The 21,576-nt window shown below is 37.7% G+C and overlaps 1 non-coding gene and 1 pseudogene across 1 annotated transcript; one reads left to right on the top strand and one right to left on the bottom strand.

Moving 5' to 3' along the window:
* Positions 1-14,683: 14,683 nt before the first annotated feature.
* On the top strand, positions 14,684-16,230 carry LOC149019159 (S-adenosylmethionine decarboxylase proenzyme 4 pseudogene; annotated as a pseudogene).
* A 3,986-nt stretch (positions 16,231-20,216) lies between these two features.
* On the bottom strand, positions 20,217-20,334 carry LOC149019158 (U5 spliceosomal RNA). The gene has a single exon (XR_016173302.1). It is a non-coding gene; the product is annotated as a U5 spliceosomal RNA (small nuclear RNA).
* Between the last annotated feature and the right edge of the window lie 1,242 nt (positions 20,335-21,576).

Raw genomic sequence — 21,576 nt, 5'->3', positions numbered from 1 at the left:
GGTGCACAGCTATGAACAAGGTAGAACTTTGTTTTATCAAATGACTATTATTTACGAGGATATGAAACAAGCATAAGGTCACATTCCTAGTCCTTCATTGTGTGAAATTGCCTCTTCTCTTACCTTCCAACCCAAGCTTCCTCATTAGCCACAGTATCCAAACTTCCCCAAGCTGCATCCTTTGTTCCCAATTCCCATGGAGAAGACAACATCCATCACCCTATCTTCCTGTGCCCCTTTACCAACCCTTCTTGATCCTTGTGATTAATTCCATCTGGCCCCGTAGCCGTTGCTCTATCCTTTTTGACCAAGACTGTTGGTGGGTGATGTCTATCTATGCCTTGTGGAGCATCTTACACCTATGACACCATTGGGAAGCTCATCCTTGGAGCTTCTATTAGTTGGTTTGGGCTTAACCTTAAAAGATGGATCATCAAAATCTTGCTCCCTTCAGCAAATTTGGCAAGCCATTTCTAATTAAAATATGATCCATTTCCTAATAAATCTAGAGTTAGTTTTTCGTATTTCTATATATTTGTATTTCCTTTTCCTACTTAGAGTGTGACTTAGCTAGATTGTAATTATAAATACCCTATTGGGGTCTATGAATCACATATACATTTGAGCAATATCTCTCCAAATTACAACATGGTATTAGAGCCAACTTTGATCCATCACTGAGCAAAAGCGGAAGGGAAAGAAGGGGATGCAATAATTCACATACTTGCAACTCCCCTCACAGGAACCTGGAATCCCATCGCAACGCCTAATTGCAAGGAATTTTTTTTTTAATTGCAAAACCCATGTGATATAATTCACCATTGACTGGAACCATCAATCCTTTTTTTCTTTTCTTCTCACCTGCAACTACTTTTCCGCCTCTTTATACCTGAAACCATCACCATCACCCTTATCTAAGAGACAATCGAATCTATTTCTTGTCTTTTGAATCATAGAAATCCCTCTAGAACCTATCGCCCCGCCTAACCAAACCTTGTGAATGTTCCTAGATCCATTGATGCCTCTCAAGGGTGTTTCTAGGACCATTGCAGATTTTCATCGATCCACTGGGGGCTCTTTCTCTAAATTCAAATAGTTCCAAGGGGCTTTTGTATAGATTTGAATAGTTCTAGGTGTTGTTTTGTGAATTCAAATAGTTACAAAGGGCTTTATGGAAACTTGAATAGTTACATGGGGCTTTATGCAAATTCAAATCTTAAATTTGAGTGATTTATTCTTGCAATGGTTGACCCCAAATCTTCTTTGTCTGGTACATCTGAAGAGTCTCCTATGTCTTCCATTCATAGGAATCATGAGTTTTCTTCGCTTTAGGTGACCATTATAAAACTCAATGGGACAAATGATCTTAGATGGTCTCGTTCAGTTTCCCTTGTTGTTGGTGCTTGTGGCCTTATTGGCCATTTTGATGTGACTTTTATCAAACCTTCCACATCTGGTTTACAACTTTTCAAGTGGTATATAGATGAATGCTCAGTCATGGGTTTTGTCATCAACTTCATTGAATCAAGCATAGCAGAGAGTTATCTCCTCCTTGTTGATGTGACAACTATTTGAAAAGTTGGTAAGGATACATATTCCATAGTAAGCAATGATGAACAATTCTTTGAAATTAAACGGAAGATCAATTAGTTGCAATAGAAGGACCTTACTCTTTCTCAGTACTATCACACTCTTCGGGGATATTACCAAATTTTAGATTTTTATGGGAAGTTTACACCAAATAATGCTAAAGATGCTATTGCTTATCAACAATGAGAAGATTAATAGAGATTTTATGATTTTTTTTGCAGGATTGAATATAGAATTTGATCAAATTTGTGTATAGATCCTTTCTAGAGAACCTTTCCCTTCTCTAACACAAGCTTATGGCCTTATGGTATTAAGTTTATGATTGTTTGGCAAGATTGAATATAGAATTTGATCAAATTCTTGCATAGATCCTTTCTAGAGAGCCTTTCCCTTCTCTGGCTCAAGCTTATGCTATGGTAGATATAGAGGACAGTTGACGGACAGCTATGATACATATTCAAACATCTGATAAATCTGCATTAGTGGTTGGTTCTGACAATAATAAATTTGGTCAGGTGATTTATGCCTTCCAGTAAAATATGAGTATTGTGGAAAAGAGCGTCATATAAAGGACAAGTGTTGGAAGTTGCACGGACGTCCAACAAATTCCCGTGGAGGAGGTAGGAATGGAAATAGGGGCAGCAATCAAGCATCTCAAATCAAGCTAGTTCTGACACCTTTAGTACTCTAGCATCTCTTTCCTCATATGAGCGCTAGCACCTTCGTCAGTTGATGTCCATACTTGACTCATCTTCTCTAGTACCGACTTCTAATGCAAGTGTAGCTTCTGCCATTGTTCCCTTTACTAATCCACAATTCCCTACAAGTATTTTTGGTTGTCACAATGTCAATTTGACTTATCCCTCCTAAATAATCGACTCGGGGGCAACCGATCATATGGCAAGTTCATCTACTTTGTTTCATACTTATTCATATGTTTGTTTTGCTTAGGATGTTCGAACAATTGATAGGTCTTTCTCCCCTATCTCTTGGAAGAGATTTATTATTTGTTTGCTTTCTCTTACCCTATCTAATGTCTTGCATGTTCCTAAGTTTTCAGCTAATCTTTTATCTATAGTAGCCTTCTTGTAATATGAATTGCAAAATAAACTTTTTTCCATTCTCATTGTGTGTTTCAGGACTTGGAAACGGGGCGCACAATTGGCAGTGATATACAAAAAGGGACACTTTACTTGTTGGATGGGTCCCCATCAACTCTTTATATGGTCTCTAGTTCCATCTCTCCTGCACTTTTTACATTATTACTGTGGCATCGTCGTCTTGACCATGTTCTTTACCTATTTTGTCTAAGTTATTTTTCGATCTAATTAAAAGATGTAATTTGAATGATTTTTATTGTAAGGCTTGTATTTTGACCTAAACAGACAAGGCATGTTTACCCTATTTCATATCATTGTAACAAAATTCCTTTTTCAGTCATTCACTCTGATGTGTGGAGTCCTTCTAGGACCGTGTCTTTATTTGGTCATAGATGGTTTGTTATGTTTTTTGACTGTTACACTACAACCACATGGGTTTACTTTTAAAAAAAAAAGTGACATTTTCTCGTGTTTTCAAAATTTTCACAATATGGTTAGAACTCAATCTATATCTCTCTTTAGCCGATCGATTCTAGAGGATATTTTAGTTTTGAAATCACAATTACAATTTTCTGTTTTTTCCCATGTTGCTTGTTCAGCTAACACAACAGCTGATGAGCTTGCTAAGAGGGCCATGTTTGTTGGAAACATGATATTAGTGCCCGTTTCCTCTCCAGAGTTGATTAATCTTTGTAACTCTTCTTCCATGAGTCATGTTTTTGAATAATAATAATAACAGCCTAACCTTGTCAGAGCTCATTATTTTGTAACTCTAGTCTGTTCTTCGAGTTGAAAAAATGGGGGCTGAAATTGGGCTGAGCTTAGGGCAAGTATGGGTCAAACCGAATCAACAGGGTTTTATTGACACCCCTAAACTCTAGTGATGTGGTTTTCTTTTCCATTTTCCATTTTCCATTTTTTTCTTCTTGGGGTGGGGGTGGGAGGAGGGATCCTGACATGACACCAAAGTTACAAAGTAATTTGGGTCCTAGATTCCCTAATCAGTGCATAATACGTGCATAATACAAACTTAAGTGTCTACATTCTTGCTTTACAATATATTATTTCCTTGCAAGGGGCAATCAGGGACATAATCATGTTGTCCTATAGCATCTAACTAGATCTTCAGGAACCTTATCCTTCTCATCTACAGTTGTGTTAAATGCCTTGAAAGTTTCAAGAGATAAAGATCAAATCGGAATGAATTAGATTTTCCTCCTTCTCAATACAAAGTAGTGATACAAGGAATTGAAGTTTATTACAGTTCACATGTTCCATCTAGAAAGCATTTGACCAGTCAAATTTCAAATTGAGTTCCTTTCCATTTATTCATCAATTTCATAGTTGATTACATTTATGAAAACTAAAGCTCTGTTTGGTATGCATTGGAAAGCATTATGAAACAAGAAACAAGGAAGAATCAAGTTTCAGATTCTGTTCTACACTCTGATAATGCATACCAACCCAGCTCAGTTAAAACTATTTAAAAGGCTGAAAAGGAACACAAAAGCATTAACAAATTTAATACTCTAGTCCAAGTGATAAGTGTTGCTTGCTGCAACTTTCATGGACGTGAATCCTCTCTTCCTTTCTTTTGCACAAACCCAGATTTCATATATATATTAAACTTTGAGCAATCATTTCTTTCAACCAGTAAGTTTCTACTTAGGTGCTTTAAGCACAAATAAAGATGCATTACAAAGACTTCACCTTTTACTCTTAGTACCTTCATTGGGAAACCCAAATGCAGAGAGACCTTTTTATTGTCATTGGATATGTGAGAGAGAGAGAGAGAGAGAAGCTCCATTTCTCTGCAACTCAAAAGGTCCCCACTTGATGGGGTTGAGTGAGGAAGGATTGTGGAAAGTTGCTGATTAAACTAAAACTACTTTTGGAGGACAGAGAGGTTTGGAGCAGAGGGGACATGATGGTAACCATTGTTTATCTATATTCTTCTCTGCTACATACTTTCAAAAGAGTTGGGACAAAAGGTGAGTAATGAAGCATAAAGGTAATGAATCTCTTGGAACTCTCAATATTCTCTCTGCCTCTTGTCCCTCTTATTACATTATCACCTACATTGCCCTACACTGCTCTCTTCATTCTTGACATGCATTAACAGTTGTCACTGTGATGTGTGCAGCAGAGAGAGAGAGAGAGAATGATGCATGGATGTGTACCAGCAGTGAGGGATATGATGAAGAAGATCTGTTCTGAGTTCCGAGCCTAGAGAGGAGAAATGATGTAAGGGGTGGAAATGAGAGATATAGACAGAGAAAGAAGCCATGCTTCAGGCCCTCATGTCTCATGCCTGAAGTTGATATATCATGGAGAGAGAGAGAGAGAGAGAATTGTTTAGTTCCTTGTCTGCAAAAAGAATAATGTGGGCATGGAAGGGTCATCAAATGGGGAGGAAACTAACGAGAGGGGCTCGAGGTGTTTTGATTGGATTGAATCACATGTCTAATATTTCACTGCCGTGGCCCACATATGTGAAATCACATGTAAGTGGGGCCCACATAAAGTAAAAGAATAGATACTGTGGACCCCCACCTCATCCCCATTGGAAACAACTTTTTAGCCCACACGAGCAATGATTTGTATTGTGGACCCGGGTGCTCTCCCAGCCTTTGAGGTGCTTCTCATACATCTCTCTGACCTCATCTTCTTAGCCCTTCTTTCATTCAATAAAAATGTATGTGAAATGGGTTTTTGTGATGGCAGAGGTTTGAAGTATCTTGATATTATATTATATTAATCTAGATACAATCGATATGATACATATCAGTTAATAAGATTGCACTAAAAGACATTGACTTGAACGATACAATACTCAATATGAGACGATAAGTCTCTTAAAATCACCTAACCGATACAAGATTCGATGTCGATATTTTAATTTAAACCTTGAACGGTAGTGTGGTAAAGGATCTATACAACGACAAGTCGACAACAACAAATACTCGGACTTATTGTTACCATATATTCAAAAAATCTACCGTATCAGTATTTAGATATTGATGCCATTCCTAAATGTGTGGCAAAATGAACGGTGAATACAAACAACAATAAGCCTTGTCCCAACTAAATAGGGTTGACTACATTGATTCTTGCCTTCCAATCAGTTCTGTTCGAGGCCATGCTAAATACAAGGCCTAAGCTATACATATCATTTCTCACAACTTTTCCTAAAATTATCTTAAGTCTACCCCTAGTTCTTCTAGCTCTTTCAATATGGATTATATCACTTATCCGTACATGGGCATTTATAAGTCTCTATGGCCACTTCAAATGACTTTTTCGAAGCTTATTACTTATGGAAACAACTCCCAGACCAGCTCTAATATGATTATTTTTTATTTTATTGGGTTGAAATTTTCATATGAAATTTATGGGATTGCCAAAAAGAGAACAATCTTTTGAAAAAAAAACTTTAAATGGTAGATTTGGTGGGTGAAGAGTAGGATCACACAACCTGAATTTTGTGGTTATGGTTAGTGGTAAGGTTAGGATTAATTGCACTAGTCATGTCACATGTTGTGAGTGGATAAGAAGAGAAGGGAATGTACGCATGCATACATGTGCGGCGGCAAATGCCAAGTGTCGAAGGTGATGAGCAACATTGGTGGGACCAGCATGTCAAAGACCAGATCAGCCTCCAAGGTCGAAAAGGCACTTGATGTGTCAGGGAATTAGGATACATGCTGGACACAAACATCCTCCATAGTGCCTGTCGGGACACTTAGAGCTGATGAATGGGACCAATCATAGGGTTGGAATGAATGATGAGAGAGAGAGGAATATGATTATTTGAAGAGATTAAAAGAAGAAGAAAAACAAAAGTGAGTTTAGTGGGACCAAACTAGGATTAGGAGTTAGGGTTTTCTTTATCTCTCCTTGTTCCTTTCATTCCTATCTCTTACCACCAAGTACCAAGTCAAAGTAAAGAAAAAGGAAGCCCACAAAGCATGAGGGTTAAGAGATTAAGTATTAGTGGTAGTAGGTGAAAAATGTGAATTGGGTTTTGCTGCTTTTGATGTAAAAGTTAGATTAGGGGAAGGGGAGATATGGTTTTCCCTAGATTGATTGTTTTGAGGCTTTTAATTAAGATTAAGATTAGATTTGATTCACAGAGAATGGTTGGCTTTTCAATTTTGATTTGAAAGTGGGTTGACCACCTCACCTCATCAAGAAGAAGCAGAAGAAGACAGATAGAGTGTACTTGGGCAGACATGAGAGTTGCATACAGTGAAGGTGAAGTGTTTCTTTCTTTAACATATTCCATGTCTGTTTGTTTGTTTGATGTGGGGAAGGGGGGAGAGAGAGAGAATATATGTTAAGTTTGGTGGTGGGAAGAGTGCATGCGCATAGCGCATGAAGCAGGGGAGAGAGGGGAGGAAGAGGTGGTCATAATGGACTGCCCACTCAACATGATATCACCCTTCATGGCCCACTTCTTTCTGAATCATTTCTACCGTGCCCTAAAACAAAAAAAAAACCTGCAAAAACTATTTGCTATCTTCTAAATTTGCATCATTACCAATCTCCCCTCCCCTCTCCTCCCTTCTTACTCCACCTCTTCTCTGATCTTCATCTTCTATTAAGTCTCCTGCTGCTCTTCTGTTGTTCATGGCTCTAATTGGATATGACTTGATCTTATTCAACTGGATTTGGTTAGGAGTTAGTTTAGACCAGCTAAAATATACCATTACAAGGGCTGTTATAAGGTTAAGTTGGGTCTTTCAAAACCCTATCTCTAGGTTTAATACTTCAAACACACTGCTGAGAGATTGAGACTGCCCTTGATATTGGGACTCCGAAAAGGAGCAGAGCTAGGGTTTAACATTGGAGAGGAGTTGATTCATGGTTGACAATGACTTCTTTACCCATTGTCTCCACCATTAAAAAAGTTCATACTAGTAATTTTACTCATGGAAAGATGGCAAGAGGGGTCTCTTGACAAAAATTTCAAAAAAATGCAAGAGTGTCACAGCCCTTTGCCTTAGGAAAGTTTGACGGTTGTTTGGAAATGATATGCATTGTTGCCAAAGCTTTGTTTATCGGTGAAATAAGCATTGTCATTAGCCCATGATATGCTCAAGACATCTATATTAGGGTTTTAATTCAAGATAAACCATTAGGTCAAGCCAAAACCTGAACCCTAATCCATCCCTCACCCTGACTCAATTTTAGAATATCCAATCCTGACCTACGTTCTAGATTCTTAAGTAAAGGCCTTATTCGGGTTCAATATGGGTCTAAACAGGTTTAAGCATCAAGGTCAAACTTACACCCCCTAATCCTAGACTTGTAAACCGGTTGGATTTGGCTTGGGTACACCACTATCCGAATCTGAATTCAATAAGCGAAACCGCTATCTAAATCCGAATCTAATATCCGGCAGAAATTTACAGATAAGGTATCCGAATTCGAATCCAAAACTGTATCGAATATTCGATAATAATTCGATCTGATAAATACAGACTAAGGTATTTGAATTCGAATCCAAAATCTATCTAATATTCGATAATAATTCGATCTGATAAAATATTCGATTATTGATTACTGATTGTTAATTTTTTATTTTTCAATTTCTGATTACCACTTCTTGAATCTAATTATCAGACCCTTTGGGGGGAGGTTCGATAATAATTCGATCCGACAAGGAGAAAACCAATTTATCTAAAATTTGATAATAATTCGATCTAATAAAATATTCAATTATTGATTACTGATGGTTAATTTTTTATTTTTCGATTTCCGATTACCACTTCTTGAATCTAATTATCAGTGCCTTTGGGGGTGGGGGAAGTTAAATGCTTTAGTCTAACTAGATAGTTTTTATCAAGATAGTAGCTAATCCAATAAGCAATTATCTGATTTCCAATCTGAATCCGGTTGCTTATTGGACGGATACTGATATTTTCTCATAAGAAATATTCTAGATTCAAACACCCATAAATGAATACGACTGCAAATTCAAAGATAAATTTCGACTATCCTTTAAACCATACAAGAATCAGGAATGGCTGGAACAAGAATCAGGAATGACCTGAATCAATTCCAGCCATTCCTGATTCTTGAAACCCTGCTTTCACTTGAGCGCTTGGGCTAGGCTGGTTGGCTTTGAATGGGTTCACATCATTTGATTAAACATATCATCTCTAATCCAGGTATTAGCTTGTTGGCTTGTTGGCTTGTTTTCCTTGTGTTCTGTTGTAGGTGACAATTCAAAATTTCCTGTGTCTGCTCTTAATGGTGGCTACAAGAGTAGGCCTCTACTAGTATGACTTCATTTCACTTCAGTTTCCACTTTTTGTCTACTGCAGTATTCCCATTAGTCTAACACCTAAACTTGGATTTACAAGAATTAGGGCATTACAAGTTTGCCTGATTTGATTTTTAACATAAACACTGATGTCTATAGATTGATATCATCATTCTCATGTCTTCACCTTGTGCCACCATCCCCCTATAATATTTTCCACTTCAAAAAATAATGGATCAAAGGATCCATGGTGAAATAAATTTTGATTTCATATGTGGTTTATTTTATTTTTTATTTTTATTAATCATCGGTTACCGTTTATGTACCCTTTGACTAATTTTTAGGAATAAAGCTTATATAATAAGTGGAGAGACACTGATCTAAAGGAGACTTGAATCTGTTAACTTCTTAGTAGAAGAGGTCGTGGGTTTGACTATGCTGATGCATATTAATATCCCTATTCCAGGCTTAATAAAATCCCTTTGTACAAAAAAAAGAAGTGTTGGTCTTCTGCCAAGTGAGTCAATCCTTGGAATTGACTATCTATACAATTCTCTATTGGAAGAATAATAGTGAATATATAGAGTGAGAATTTTCCTTAATTTTTTTTTCCTACATATTTTTTTCTTCTTTTCTAGCCAACCAGATGTAAGAAAAACATATCTTATAACATGAGGTATTGATTTCATAACAAATGAACCAATTATTTCACCCGTCTTATGTTTGGCACCTAGCAACAGGTATTTATAGTTCTAAAATTTATAAAGAAATATATATTATATGTTAACTCCGTCAGTGTTTTGCTATCGGTCCCAAGCCCAGGTAAAGGAGGAGGGTTGGTGCGTCAGGTCGGCAGCCGGCACCGGAAAAAATCTAGCCAAACATTTTTTTCATGGATTTGACATTATACGATAAAAGCTATGTTAGGGCGTTCCCCGACAAAAGAAGTGACGCACTACACTATGGCTCGGGTGTAATGATAAGTGGGCAAGGGTTAGCTAGGGCGTTCCCTGTAAGCAACAGGTCGCACCTCAAAATTGATATAATTTAACTAGAAACCTTCATGAATTAGTTTGCAGGGATTTACATACACACAAAGACATTATGAAATTTCACCAACTCTATAGACAAGAAGAATGCAAACAGAGAATAGTGTCTATACCTTTGAGTTCACTTGATATGCTCTTTTTGAAATCACTGTACCGAACATTTTCTTTTTTTATTTGTAATCACAATGTACCAAACATTTATTACATTATAAATTTGCTTTTGATTTACCTTTATATGCTAACAGTGTCTGGTATCCATTCTATCTCGATTTTGAATTTTTTTCATGATAAAAATTGGGGGTACAAGTTTGATCCCAAAGTTCTAATCACCTTGAGTTCCAATAAGATTTAATTTGGAAATTCAAATGGTGGACAAGGACTAGGTCAAAATGATCTTAGATTAAGACCAAAGTCGAACGGTTGATGGTTTTAAGAAGTTAGATCCAAAGAACCCTAATACAAATAATTGTTTTTCTTATCTTAATTAATTTAAGTGTAAAATAATTGAATATTTATATTAATATGGCTGACATGGAAAATCAAATTTTTTTAGAACCCATTTGAACTGCGACGAAGAAGACTTTTTAGATTAAATAAATAAATTAAGCAGTTAACTTTCACGTAAAACCTTACAAATGCTGTGTTAGAACTAGAAGACCAGAGGCACAGTATAGACAGACCAATAACAGAATCAAGGAGAAGCGTATATATAAAATATATATCTTATGTCAGAATCACTTACCAGCACGAACTCGAACAGGGTGAGTTGAGGGAAGATTTTCCTAAGGTATTTGAACGCCCCCTTCAGTGCAGACGGGTTTGACCTTGACGTTCTCACCTCCAAGATACAACAACTCCTAAATCTAAAGGCTAGCAATCCAACAGATACTACTTGCTAAGGAAATACGAAAGTAGTATACAACACAGAAATGAAGAAAACAAAAACGCAAGAAATTTTCTAACTCTAGAAATACAAATTTCTGTTTTTTCACCAAAGTCAGAGTAAGTACTTTGTTCAGAGCTTAACCTCTATTTATAGGCTCATATGGACACCTTCAGAGAGTTACATATGTACGTAAGGTCACCTTCAGAGAGTTGTGACTATATGATCAGTCACCTCCCTACTGCAAAACCCAATTTTGCAAAACCCAAAATCGGGTTTTCTGGATCCACAACCCACGACCTAAGGTATTTGAACGCCCCCGGGCAGATTGGGTTTGACCTGACGCCACCCCAAGATACAACAACTCCTAAATCTAAAGGCTAGCAATCCAACAGATACTACTTGCTAAGGAAATACGAAAGTAGTATACAACACAGTAATGAAGAAAACAAAAACGCAAGAAATTTTCTAACTCTAGAAATACAAATTCTGTTTTTCACCAAAGTCGAGTAAGTACTTTGTTCGGAGCTTAACCTCTATTTATAGGCTCATATGGACACCTCGAGAGTTACATATGTACGTAAGGTCACCTTCAGAGAGTTGTGACTATATGATCGGTCACCTCCCTACTGCAAAACCAATTTTGCAAAACCCAAAATCGGGTTTTCCGGATCCACAACCCACGACCCAAGTCACATCATAGACACTTAATATTACTTATATAATATTATAGTGCCCCCCATGGCTTGGTTAGACTAGGGTCTACGGACCACTACCGCAACCACGCGACTCCAACCGCGCACGGATCCACACGTAACTCTCTACCAGCATACACCTCACTTAGGAGCTATATATGTATATATAAATCATATAATCAATAGCTCCATCCAATGTGGGACTAAACACATATGGTAATCTAAATTACCTAATATACATCCAGAAGGGTCCTATAAAGTAAGAATAAACAAGAGTCCTAAAACAAAACTAGGGAGATAGAGTCTTAATGTTTTGAAACTTATCTAAATAGTTTATTATATTATATTATTATTTTATTTTAAAACAAAATCCAACATCCTGTCCTCTTATTATTACTATAGTTATAATTAATTCAAAATATGACTTTTTTTCATTACACAAGGCACGTCTATTGGGGAGTAGACATGACCAGTAGTGAATTGCGCTTTTTTTTTTTTTTTTTTTTTTTTTTTTTTTTTTTGGTGTGGGAGAAGCTTTTCATATTATCCAAATAAATTATTTTCCAAGATAACCTCGCAATTTTTATTTTTTTTGTAAGAAAGAAATTTATTTATTATAAGGTAAAACTCTCTTACTGCCTAAACCTAATAAATCAAACAAAAGAAACCAGCAAAGATGTGGGGGTGGGGAAGTGATAGTAAGGAAGGCATCTTGGGAGAGAGCACTTTCCTTAGCTAGAGCATTTGCCACCATGTTAGCCTCACGAAGAACATGCCTGAACGATATAGATTCAAATGAGGCCGAGAGATGTAAAATATCTGCTATAATTGGGAAGACCTTCCAGGGAGCTTCATCTTAATTGTTTTTCAAGATACTAATGAGGGCTTGGTTGTCAGACTCTACTTCAATCTTAGGCAATTTAAAGTCAATAGCCCACAATATAGCTTGTCTGAGTACCAAAGCTTCAACAGTAAAGATGTCATGAACTTCAATTCCCCGACCAAAGCAGAAGAGCATATGTTCCCAATAATTATGCTCGCAGACATGTATAATTATATATTCTTCACTGAGGATTAATCAAGATGGTCCTAACCCTATTTGGAATTGAAGGGAATTGAAGGGATGCCCCCACCAAAAAAAAAAGGAAAATGAATCTGAAAGCGGTAATCTTAAGGTATTGACCCACAAATAGCGGTCCAAATTTTCTGTAAAGACTTTTGATATCGTCAAAGGCTAGCAGACATTTTTTGTCCTACACAAATTCTACTTCTCCTTTTAATAGCTTGTGAAAGGGTGCGAACTTGTTCACTGGAAGATACTTTTACATGTTCTGACATGATGAAGCATATGGCTGTGACACCACCCGATTGTACCCACAATGACTCAAAGAAGCTATCTTTTTAACACAATGCAGATTTTCACCTCCTGTGGAGGCGGATCAATCAGGGAGGATTGAGTGATAAGTTTACATATAAGGGGAGGGAGGGATAGCAACCTTATGCATATGACAGGACTTCTGCCTCGGCTCCAAAGAGATTTGTATCTTAAACTTCATTTTATTAGGTATTGGTCTCTACCAGAGATTAACCATAGCAACATTTTTTTTTATTAGGTGCTCCACCCATGCCCCAAAGCAAGCTCAATTGCTCCACAAGTACATTTACCATACATATGCACTCACATTAGGTGCCAACATTAGCCTATTTACTTCTATAAATACTTCTCCTAATCTTCTAAATGCTAATATATGAATCATGTTATAAACTAAACTGTTTGTAAACGTAAAAACATGCACAAAACAACTTAAGTACATTGAAGTCAATATCATGCATTAAAACCATGCAATAGAATATATTAAAGAAGAAGTTTTATGTCTAAACTGAACTCTTGTATTAATTAAAAATATTTGCCTTCACTCTAATATTTTATGTGATAACCTTAAAAGGTCAAGTTTGTGTGACTTAGATATAATTATATAGAGCTAGTCAAAATCTTTACTTGAGTTACTATAGTGAAATATTCGTAGAATATGATAGATTCCTAATAAGTAAAAAAAGATGTGATCTCTTAGGGAGATTTTCTCGATTTGACGGGAAACGAGACAACAAGACCAAAAGGAGCAAAAAAAAGGGGGGGAAGAAATAGGGATCACCAAAAACATGACGCGGATGGAAGGCGCGAAATCCGGCACCCCCCAAAATCCGCCAAGGAAAAGGGAACATGAACATGAATCAGAGATTTACAACCAAGGGATATGATTATGAATCGATTTGAAATTTAGATTATGTAACCAAACAGGCCCTTAAGAAATCTTCATTGTATTTAATGCTGGATTTTATTTATTTAAATAAATAAATATTAAAGATTTTAACTTCTCATAATTATGATGTATCTTAAACATTTTATTGTAACTTAATTCAAGATGCAGTTACGTGGAGGTGTTTGATGGGAACACCTATCATGCACAGTTTTTTACGGAACTTGTATTCTAAGAAGAAAACTTACGATAGTTTTCCATGATCTCTAGTCCCAGTTTTGTTAACAAGAAAAATTTTCGTATCTCCATCATTCGGTTGCTAAGAAAAAATTGGAAGAACTGGATTTACTCGATATCGCAGAAGACGATTTTCTTGGAAAGAAATTCGCAAACGACTTCCAGAAACATGTACTTTATCCCGTCTTCTGTAGGATTGAACTAAGAATATGACTAAATAATTTCTTTAATTTAATATTAACTAAATATTGATTACTCTCTATTTGTATGGGAGTTCTTCCATTTAATTCTATCATAGTGATGTTTTAAGTTTTAAGCATGTAATATTTTTTGATGTTTGGTTAAGAAAAAGAAAGAGAAACAAAATTTGGTGATAATATAGGGAAAATTTTTTCTTTGAACAGTTCCACTAAATGCGCGTGGGATGAATTTCCGTTCACCGTTCCTGTCTCTTGAAGATCTCACAAATATAATCATCATCTCACTCATTATGCCTGCAATGATTATTCTTGGTTGCCTCACACGCATGCCCTTTCTCTCTCTCTCACCCTCCCTCTTCTTCTACTCTTCTCTTATAAATCCCATTCACCCCTTCTCTTCACCTTCCCACCTGTAGTTGCAGACACCCAAACTATTCTCTCTTCCATAAACCTCTAAAACCCCAAATACCCAGCTCCCCTATTTCAATCTACCTGTGTTCCTTCTCTTCCAATGGCTCTTTCTGGGTTTGAAGGCTTTGAAAAACGCTTAGAACTCCACTTCTCTGGTGCTGATCCTATGATGGGTCTTGGTCTCCGGCAACTCCATTTTGATTCAATTGAAGAGGTTCTTGCTGCTGTGCAATGCACTGTTGTCTCTGCAGTTGGAAACTATTACTTCGATGCTTACGTATTATCAGAATCAAGCTTATTCGTATACCCCACAAAGATCATAATCAAGACATGTGGGACTACCCAACTCCTCAAATCAATCCCTCCACTCTTGTCTCATGCTAATCTTTTGGGTCTCAAAATTTGTAGTTGCAGATATACCAGAGGTAATTTCATTTTCCCTAAATCTCAACCTTTCCCCCACACAAGCTTCAGAGATGAAGCTATCTATCTAGAACAGAGCTTACCCAATCATCTCTGTTATAGAAAAGCTTGTGTTATGCCTTCTAAGGTGCCATCACAGTGTTCTTGGCATGTCTTCTCGGCTAGTGATGAGCATCATATAGTTCTGGAACAGAGCCCAGATGTGTTCACCATTGAGGTGTGCATGACTGAGCTTGATCCTGTTCTTAGCCGAAAATTTTACCGGCGAACAGGGGATAGTAACTCAGGCGATGTTGCCGGAAGGGAGATGACTGCTTTTACAGGTATTGGAGAAATCAATCCCAATGCATTGCTATGTGATTTTGCGTTTGACCCATGTGGGTATTCCATGAATGGAATGGATAGAAATCGCTATTCAACTATTCATGTAACACCAGAAGATGGGTATAGCTATGCAAGTTTCGAATGCGTGGGTTCAATTGAAGATGATCGAGAGGACATCGGAGAAATGTTGAAGAAGGTGGCACAAGTGTTCCGGCCGGCGACGATGACGGTGTCGACAACCACATGTCTGCAGGGACAAGAATTGTGGATACGTGTGAAGAATGCTCTTGAGAATGCTGGTTTTAGTTGTCGAAGTTTTGCTTTTGATGAGTTTCCGGCGACTGGTTGTGTTGTGTTTCAAACGTTTACCGGTCGCCGGACGTAGCCGAAGATGGTGGAGATAGCTTAGCTTAGCAACCATAGCCCATGAGCAGCCATTACCTGAGGAACAAAACAGAGAGAAAGAGAGAGCAATGGGGATGGGATGATGAGATCATGGATGACACATGATGATGTGGATTTACATGGAAAGGGTATGAAGGTGTGGAAGTATCAATGGGTGGGATGGTCATGATAATGCACCCCCACTTAGCTTTGTCACGCCCCAGATTTTTCAGGCAAGTGAGAGAGAGAGGGAGAGAGAGAGAGAGAGAATGTGGAGTGGAGAGGAAGTGGAGCTCTTAAGTGAAACTTGTTTTTTCTGCTTACTCTTTTACCTTATCCCTTTGTGAATTGTCCTTTCTCTTCCACTCTCTCTCTTTTCTCATTTTCATTTCTGAAACTTTCTTTTAAAATGAAGGAGCTTGGGTCATCAGGTTTTACAGCAGAGTATAAAAGCAAAGGAATGCCACTTGGCACAACTAGCTCTAGCACCCCCGGTTAAACCTTTTGAAATGAGAATCTGTTTGGGTTCTGTTGGAACCCAATTAGTTCATAGTAACCATATCTTATCCCTAGGGTTATCTGCAACTGGGTCTGAAACCATATCCACTCTTTCACGAGATGGGTCAAAACTCAAGGCTCTATACTCATTCTCTAGATAATAAGGGTTATGAACCTAAATTGGATCGTCCGGTCTGACTAAGTTAAAGAGTTTGACTCAACTATTCCATCAGCTTTGAAACATTTTAGCTTATAAATGGGGTGTTTAATCAAAGCATGGTTATGGTATGCTTACATTCAGAGATTTCAAAGCAAAATTGGGTTTTTCATTTACAATATTGTGTTCCATCCAGAGTGGGATATTCACGTTTTCATGACTGACACTGCAAAAGCCCAACACTTGGGCCTACTAAAGGATTTCTGGGCCAAAGCAATCACCACAATTGGGAACCAAACAAACCACCTTGTCTTTGTTTCTCCAGAACCATCATGACAATCTGAAAGGTTCAAACTTATCCAATGGTCACCATCATCTTTCAACTTTAGGCGTGGTGAAGCACCTCTTCAAATTCTTCAAATGTCTGGACCAACCATTCAATGGGCCCCACTTACGCACTGAACGCACCAATCATCTGGTACAGTTGATTTCCTCACACCCCCACCACGCCCCTCCCCCTCCCAAAAAAGAAGAAGAAGCTGGTGTTAAAATGTTCAATGACTGTCAGACTCAGAATTTCCACGGCTAGAACCAGCTGAATTATCAAAATCAGTCTGAATTAGCAAAGATCACTACTGCATTCCAATTGAAGGACAAACTTCGATGCCAGAGACTTGCACCCATGCAAAATTCAGTAGGACAATTTTATTTTCTTATGCAGCCTTAACCCCAACATCTATAATCGTCGATGCAGTTATTATTTCCAACCATTAACTTATTTGAACTGCAGAGTTGCTGATGCACTAACACAAGAATGGTCCATTGCCGTGCATCATCAGAACATGAATGAATTTGCATACTTATCATTAACTTGGCTTGGAAGGTCAATCCCCAAACTGTAAAATCAGCTGAAACCAGAACCTTTCTAGCTGGTTTCAGTGGTTGTTGCATAAGATAACTTGATACAATCTACAATTAGCTGCTTCAACGGCAGAAGACCTCCTAGAAATAAAGAGAGTAAGGAGATTGATTATATTTTCGTTATCCTCAAAATGCCTTACCCTATTACTCCTCTATTCTTAAGACCATTATCACCCTAACATTCCCTAACCATTGATTCATGTCTTAAAATGGCATTCCCATCCAAATCACCCTCATATCAATCAGTAACTGGTTTTCTCTCCTGAAATATAGTACTCAGTTTTCGCTCTAGGGTCTGTCAACAAAAATGATCAACAAAATATCCAGAAACAGCTGACAGAGAACTTCATTTCACAAATTAATGAATATATGCAATGCAAGATGTCGCATGTCAAGATCAGGGCAGTAATATAACATACAACAGCAAGGAATACAACAAGTACTTCCATACCAAGATCTTACTCCATCAGTAACTCCAAGTGGCGTTTCTGTAACCTCAGGGGCCAAAATTGTTCTGTCATACTGGTATTTCTTCTGCCTGTATCTAATAGTGAACACCTCTCCTTTCCAATTGCGGATTTGGTGGTTTTGTTAGATATAAAGGAGAATGCAATCACTAGGATGATCAAAATGATCAAATCATTAACCAATCTTCATTAGCTTTTGCATCCACTCAAGCAGATCAGGTTTTGATCAGGACAGACATCTATGTCACTGTTTTTCAAATCCACCCCCCCCCCCCTCCCCCAAACAGAACTACCAGTGATGGAACTGGAAATCAAAATCACAATGAATTCCAAACAAGTCTAAGAAGAACAATTTCATGAAATCTGGAAGAAAAAAAAGTTCCTCTTCAAACCAATCATGTTGAGAGTATGAAAATATCTGAAACACCCCAAGTTTGCAGTATCTGAGTAGTATCTTCAAATGTCTTAAAAGAAGAATTAAAAGATGTGCACACACTACTTCAAGTGCAGACACAGTCAAGTGTAAACAAGGCCAGAAACATGCTACACTTCATTCTTGGCACTGCTACATCCAGTAGAGTTTGGAGGGATATTGGAGTTGCAGCTCTTCCCACCCAATTTCCAGAAACCACTACTTGAAGAACCATCAATGAAAACCCTTTTTTTTTTGGGGGGGGGGGGGTTAATTCCATCAATGAAAACTAATCTAGCCACAGAAATGATGCAGATACCCTGCCTTGTGCCAACGCAGTTGGGTTTCCAAATGGCGCCGAACTAGATCCAGTTTGAGTTATTGGATCTAGTAGGATATTTAGAATTTTCTTTATTTGGGTTTAAGCAATGAAATTTTTTTTTCTTCAGATAGTTATTAGACATGTAGGAAATTTTCCAAAATTGAGTTTGTTGTCTTTCTATTTTAGTTAGTTTTAAAGTATTAGGAAATAATCACAATGCTCATTTGTTAGGGCTTATAAATAAATGTGTGACCGATAACTGAATTAGAATGAATAAAATGGGCTAGTTGGGTTTGAATAGCCTAAGGGTTGTGATTGTGCATTTCTGAAACCACCAAAACCCCCCCCCCCCCACCCCAACCCCACCACCAAAAAAAGAAAAAGAAAAAACAACAAACCCTCTTTTCCTTCCTCCTCTGTTTCTGTGTTCTTCCTCCCTGGCAACTCTGACTTTTTTCCAAGCTTACCCCTTCTCCTAAGTAGCCCTCCACTAGGACATCTTAAAACCAAAGCTCTAAAAAGTCTCACAGGCATCAGAAAAAATAAAAAACCATCGCTACCTGATATTGAGAACATGGATCCTTACCCTCGAACAGGCTCTAAATGAGATCATACCATGCACAAGACCCAGGGTCCCAGACTATGCATGTTATGCTCAACAACATCATCTAAGTTAATTTTAGACCTACCCCTTGCTTTTTTTTTTTTTTTCTATACCCCTTGCTAAGTATTGGTCGCCAAGTGAACCTTACCAGCATATTTGGGTCTGGATACGATTTCACCTTGCAACTCGGTTTAGAGGTCAGCATATACCAGGCAGACAATGAGTTCATCAACTTTTGTTCCTATGCCCCTGGTCCGGTGTTTCAGAATTTCTTCTGTTGATTAAACTTCCTCTTGTCTTGGCAAGAACCAGAATATCACCCGGTGGATGAATCATATGAATCTGAAGAACAGTTACAACAGCAGCATCCAGGTAATCTTCTAAAGGTGTTTTCGCGTTGTATATCTCGACCGAGAATCCTCTTCTATAGAAGCTAAATCAAAGTTACCACTGAATTTCGCAGCATCAAGAGGTGTACATGAAATCAGGAACTTAAGATCACGTCGAGACACAGAAATTTCCTTCTATCATCACCACAATGTAGCTTTGCCAAACCTGGTTTGCTAAGGAATTCTCTCAGCAGCATTTCATCAGTCATATACTTGACATTGATCAAGCTTCATTCCTATCTGGTGCGGCTGAGTACTAATTATCTTTCATGTTTTGAATATATTGTGGTAGCTAAGACGTCTTCCCAGATCCAGTCTCGCGAACAATTGTAAGAACAAGATGATCATTAACACCCTCGCGTGGGCTCTTCTCGACATTTTTATAGATGAGCAAAGATTTTCTCTCTTCTCGTAGGTCCTGTGAAACTGGTTTCTTGTCTCGCCCTCTATCACCAACCGTTAACCGTTAGCTCTTTGTGACTGAAAAACCCATTTCGAGTTAATTAAGGCCACAATCGGTAGCTAGTTCTACGGATTCTTCTAAGAGAAGTAGTGATCAAGAGTATCTCCTTCATAGCGAAGGCATAAGCGCTTTCCTCTTCAACATTAAGACTAGTATTGTGAGATTCTCTCGTAGAGAGAACCTCTGCAAAAATTGGCGTATGCCGCTTTTTGCGGCGTGCACACGGTATTCTTTAGTAAAAGGCGAAAGAATAGTTCGCTCTGTGCTCACCGCGCGGCTGCGTGATTTGAAATAATTGTCAAGTGCATGCTATATTGAGTCTTGCAAGGATTGAGTTGATTCTCGTTACGATGTGGGACAAATTCTTAGTCATTAACCTGGCGAGAAATGTCGCCCAAATTTCGGTCTTTCAATAAGTAATGAGTAATGACACGAAACTCCTTAGGCTGCTTTTGGTTGCAAAAGATGGGTGGAAAAAAAAAAAACATGTGAATCTCATGTGTGATCAAATGAGAAAGAAGACAAAAAAAAAAAAAAAGAAAGTATGGAAAAATATTAATTGCCCATATTTTTTTTTGCCCAACAATTGCCCATATAGTATTGAAACATTTGCATCCTGCTCAGAAGTTGCTGCTCAGAAGCTGCCTCAGCAACTTCTTGAACACCTCTTAGTTCTAACTCCTGTACACAACCCGCATATCCATGGTTCATGGAACAAGAGATGATTAAGCCTGCCATTAATTCTGAGGATTGCTGAAGAGCTGAATCAACATTCGCGCAGAGTAATGCAGAGTAGCTAGATTCAAGTTAGGGTTTGGAATAAAGCTACATATATATATCAGTAGTGGAGAATTGGAGATTCCCATTGATAAACCTGTTTTAGAATGGTACTCAGGTTAGGTTGGTAATGACAAAACACTGATTGCTTTCTAGCATTCAATGCAAAAAATACAAGTTTTGACAAGGATAGACAAGAACTATTGGTTCTAATTTAGGGAGATCTGGATGTCAGAGGAGCTATGAGAACATGGAAGTTAAATCTGGTCCCCTTAAAAATTCTGCCTGCAATTTTTGTTCTTTGAATCCCATTTGACTAGACTGAGACTCTCTTTGATATCAATCACTAAACTAAACAAAGTGGCTGTGTGATATGCAATATGATAATGTGGAGTTCAGGAGTTGTAAGATATATCTCCCGGATACCAATGATTTAGATCATCTTCTTTTAAACCATTGAAGTCCACTACTTAAGAGTAGAGAACAAAATACAAAGACAATAAAATGGAGGCATTAAGTGCATTAAAGCAGTAAGCGAAAGCAAATTAACATTCAGTTCTATCCATATGTCAATGCTATACATGAACATACCTAATTTAACTACAACTACTCATCCTAAAGAAAATCAGCATCTCCAACTGTAACTGTTACTTCTGCAAGTTCAAATTCTGATGTTCATCCACTTAGTGAATGTCTTCTTCTCCTTCTTCTTCGACTACTGCGATGGTCTTGACACGGAAAAAC

The sequence above is a fragment of the Hakea prostrata genome, chromosome 4 (assembly GCF_041222555.1).
Source record: "Hakea prostrata isolate BN-2017 chromosome 4, UWA_Hpros_2, whole genome shotgun sequence".
NCBI classification, from domain to species: domain Eukaryota; kingdom Viridiplantae; phylum Streptophyta; class Magnoliopsida; order Proteales; family Proteaceae; genus Hakea; species Hakea prostrata.
Note: the sequence above shows the minus strand (reverse complement) of the source record. Positions and strands in the feature narration are given on the sequence as shown.